Genomic DNA, 4,557 nt, shown 5'->3' with positions numbered 1-4,557 from the left:
CAACAAGTTTTGAACAAAAAGAAACTTGTGACGATATAAATTTGTATGGATAGAAAATTGATCGTTGACCAAAGGACAATCTTTTTTTGCTTGATTCAAATCTCAACCAGCGCTCATAAGTCGAGCTTTCCACCGCGATAAATTCACACAGCGCACCTGCTACCATTCGTAGCACCCTCACGCATTCATTCTCAGTAGCGGTGGCGAACGAGAAAGGGTGCCATTGGTGAAAGAGGGTGTGATGCAGAGTAAAAGGCAGGATGTCAATGAAAGGCAGGGATTTTTCAATATCCTATTCTTCGCACCACCATAAGAGCAAGAGACCGTCGGAGTGCATCATCGTCACCTCGTTCCTTAGAATCGCGAGCAAACCAAGCGAATTGCAAAGAAGACGATACACACATATACACACACATATGCCAAGCATCATAAATGAATAAGATCGCATATATCATACGTTCCTTTAAGCAAAGTTGCTACTCGAATTTGATACTTTTACAATCTAAAATAAAAGCGTCACACGATAGAAAAAATAATTTTGCGCTATTAAAATCTCCGCTTCGATTCAACTGCAGATTGCTTTTAACATGAATCGCCGATGCTAGCAAATGGCTTTCATCCACGCGAATAAAACGACTGTCAATCTCACGCGATCTATACCCAAGGCTCTGGCAAATGCAAACGGTAAAGCAAATGGGTGGTTGGAATTTTTTCGATATCCCATTTCCACGGCAGCAAGATGGCCAACGAGAAACAAATTGCCTAACCAATAACCGCAAAAACACGATGAATATTCTTCATCGAGTTATATATTTATTTCTTATATTTGTGCTCCTTGAAACATACTTACTTGAAAATATATAGGTATATGAGTTAGAGCATGACCATAATTATACATTACAGGCATTACAGCAGTCAAATATAACAAATATCAATAAAAAAACCATAGAAAGTTATATTTTTTTGCAACAATATAAATATCAATCAAATCGCTTTATCAAATTGCTTTAATTTTAAATATGAATGGCGCACTGACTGTTATACTAAAAAAAATAATCAATTATTGAAAGTGATATAACAAAAAAAAAACAATTTCTGTGACACATTTTATCAAGTATTATTAAATTTTCTATTATTTAACTTCTTATAATCTAAATATTTTTATTCATTGTTTAAATGAAGGGTTAAATTCAAAAAACTTTTCATTAATTATATAAAAAATTGATTTGTCATTTTTCTATAGAAATTATTTTAAAAATAAAAGGTCAAAAAAGAAATAAAATGTTATAGCAATTTAAATAAATACGTAAGACACAAATACTATCTTAATGATACAAATCATTTACAACACATTTATGTTTTCTTAATATTTTCTTAAATAGCATTAATGCTTTTCAGATATCCACTTTCGTATTTCATTATTATTTCTTCATACAAGTTCTCTCACAGATTATTTCCAATGTCCAAATTTTGCAGATCAATTCATACAGTTCATATTACCGAGTTTCAGATATTACTGCAAGACAAATTATGCAAAGTCACTCCTCTGCATACTCCTGTCGCATCCTTCGGCATTGCCCTGCACTCGCCCCATTTGCCATTAATCTTGTCCATTGTTCCCTTCCCGTGCGAAACTACGGATTCTAGCCGTCGCATATTATTCCCCCGTGCCTCGCACTCCTTTGACCTCCTCACCTCGCGCAGTTTCTCGTTCTGAAGTTTCGCAGAAGATGATCGCACCGTCACGACGAAAAGAAAACGAGAACACGAGAAAGGAAACTCGTAGACTTGTGTGCTTTTACATTTACCACGTGCAACGCGCCATTACACGCACGTACGCGATGATATTTCGTAATCAAATATATCTACTGTGAACGCAATGTACATAAGCAAAATACACATAGAACTCGATATGAAGTCTTAAAATATAGAGAAAAGAGAGGAACATGGAAAACGAATATAATCATATAGTGTACATTGATCACATAGTGTATATTGATGTCGACGGCTATAAAAGAATCATAAAAATCGAAAAAAATGAGAGAAGACAGGACAAAAAGAAAAAATATTCAATTTAATATATTTTTTAACAAAAAAATAACAGAAATATTTCAGACAGCATATCAAAATCGAGGCATAAGACGTCTAGAATATATCATTAAAATGTCTTACATTTCGATTTACGCTATTGCGAATGCTATTTGAGATGTTTATAGATGTTTACAGATTGCATGTATATTTTAAATTTTAGACGGAAAAAAACGATTTTCCTGAATTTAAAAATTAGATAAACAGATACAAATCTAAAATTATCTTTGTTAAATAATCAAAATAATTATGTAAAAAATTCAAGCATGAATCAGCAATCCTGCAAAACAGTTTTTTGCATTCTAGCAATCAATTTAAACATTTTACATAATTAATTCGATAGTTCAACAAAATTATTTTCAGATCTGTATCTAGCTAAATTTTTAGATACTTCAGCAAAACCATTTTTTTCGTGCAAAATACATACCTATATTTTTTCCTAAATTATGTATCATAAAATATTCATATTTCTTGAAAAAAAAAAAAGAAAATTATATATTTAATGATTAAAACTTTTATCTCATTTTTGTTTGTTTTCTCATGCTTCTGTCTGCACAAAAACAAATGTTGAGAAAGACTTGATTATAATCCTTAACGAACTAATGCATAATGCTTAATCGAGCATGACAAAAATCAAGCCTCCATATAAATCGCGTAATAAAAAAACAAACTTTATAAAACTATTTCTTTGAAGTAAACAATACACAAATAAATTCTTAAAAGGAAAGTCTGTTGTACTATTAAAGGAGAAAATTTACTAACAATGCATGCTCGGGCAAGTAATGCTATAAGGTTTCGTGTTGAAGTAATCGCGTGCGGACGAAATCAAAGTGTATTGAGCTCAAACCTCGTTGTTCCTCTTCGTGAAGTATTCTTTTTCATCCCGAAAACTCAACTAGAGAAGTTTTCCCTACGGACATGACCGTCTCGAATTCATTACGCTGCTGGCCAGAACGAAAAGAGAAATGAGCACGAAAGCGCAGCTACGATGAAAAGGAAACGAAGGGATGGAAAGAGGGTGAAGTGAAGAGCAGAATAAATTTGTACGAAATTCGATAATTAAACGATAAGATCAAATACAAAGGCTTAGCAGAACATTATTACAATAAAAAAATCAACTATACCTGCGTAACGTAATGAATTTCTTCTGATAAGACCGTCTATCTTACTAAAGTTATAATGTTACGTGATAATGACATTAACGTAAACGTTATAATGATATCATAATTATCAAAAGTAGTCTTTATAATGAGGGACAGTCACATCTAACAGTAATATCATACCGTTATGTTGAAATACTTTCATGAAGAAATACAAAGATTTACGATACAATTGTTGTTGTTGCTTCATTACAAACTCTCGAAAACCACCCCTCGAGTTAGCACACCACCTATAAAGTGTTAATTTGTTGCTTCACCCGCGAAACTTGCAAATCACTCTTAGCTACCCAGAGTTATCACACTACCTATCAATTGTTAATTTTCGGAATATCTTGATTACGGTTCTTAGATTTTGTGGCTTTTTGTTATAAAGCAAAAACATATTGAAAAAATGGTATTGTTAAACAATTATCTATAAAAAATCGGAACTGCACCGACAGGCGTCAAAATCACACAGCAACAAAATTGGATTCATCGGGAATCGCAAGCAACAAAATCAGAGAACCGTAATCAGATATTTCGAGAATTAACAATTTATAGGTAGTGTGCTAACTCGGGGTAGCTAGAGGTGATTTTCGAGGATTGGGAATGGAACAACAATATCGGGAAGTGAGCAACTAATTAGCAACAAATTAGCATAAAAAGAATATGTCGTTTATTTTTTAATTTTTTAATTAATGAATACATGTAATATAGTTCCCAAAACGCATTTCTTATGGATAGTTATTTATGCTTGTCGCTGGCAATAATTACCATATAAACTATTGTTAGCGATAGACATAACAACTATGCGTAAGAAATGCGTTTTAGGGACTATTATATGTACATATTCATTAATGCGTTTTAGGCATGATTATATATTATATATAAATTTATATTGTAAGAAATCGATTAGAATAACGTTTTTATTCGAATATTGAAAATAATCCAATAGGGATCGAAACATATGTTATATTTAATTATTATTTATTCTCACAGAAATATATACATTTAGAATAAACCAGCTTGGCTCATAGATCCTTCCAATTCAATTTATTATTTATTGTTTTAGTTAAATTAACGAGATATTAAATAGTGACGACTTATAGGAAGGATTAAAGATAACTTAACCTGAGTGTAATGTGATATTAAAATTAACAGTGTATGCACAATAAATTCCACAATTCAGAATTAAGTTTATCCTAATCTATCAAATCCATTTTAAGACAATGGATATGTTATATATACATTTATCAGTTAATTTTTATTAAATTGATTCATATATGCATTTAGATATATGTATGGTATATTAATAAAATTATTACATATA

At 31.5% G+C, this 4,557-nt stretch overlaps 1 protein-coding gene across 1 annotated transcript in view; it reads right to left on the bottom strand.

The window, feature by feature from the left end:
- LOC105618886 (dystrophin, isoforms A/C/F/G/H-like) overlaps nucleotides 1-4,557 on the bottom strand; it is a 195,891-nt gene that overhangs the window by 126,795 nt on the left and 64,539 nt on the right. The window lies entirely within an intron of this gene.

This window comes from Atta cephalotes (assembly GCF_000143395.1).
Source record: "Atta cephalotes unplaced genomic scaffold scaffold00018, whole genome shotgun sequence".
Classification (NCBI taxonomy): Eukaryota; Metazoa; Arthropoda; class Insecta; order Hymenoptera; family Formicidae; genus Atta; species Atta cephalotes.
This window is presented reverse-complemented; position numbering and strand designations above follow the sequence as displayed.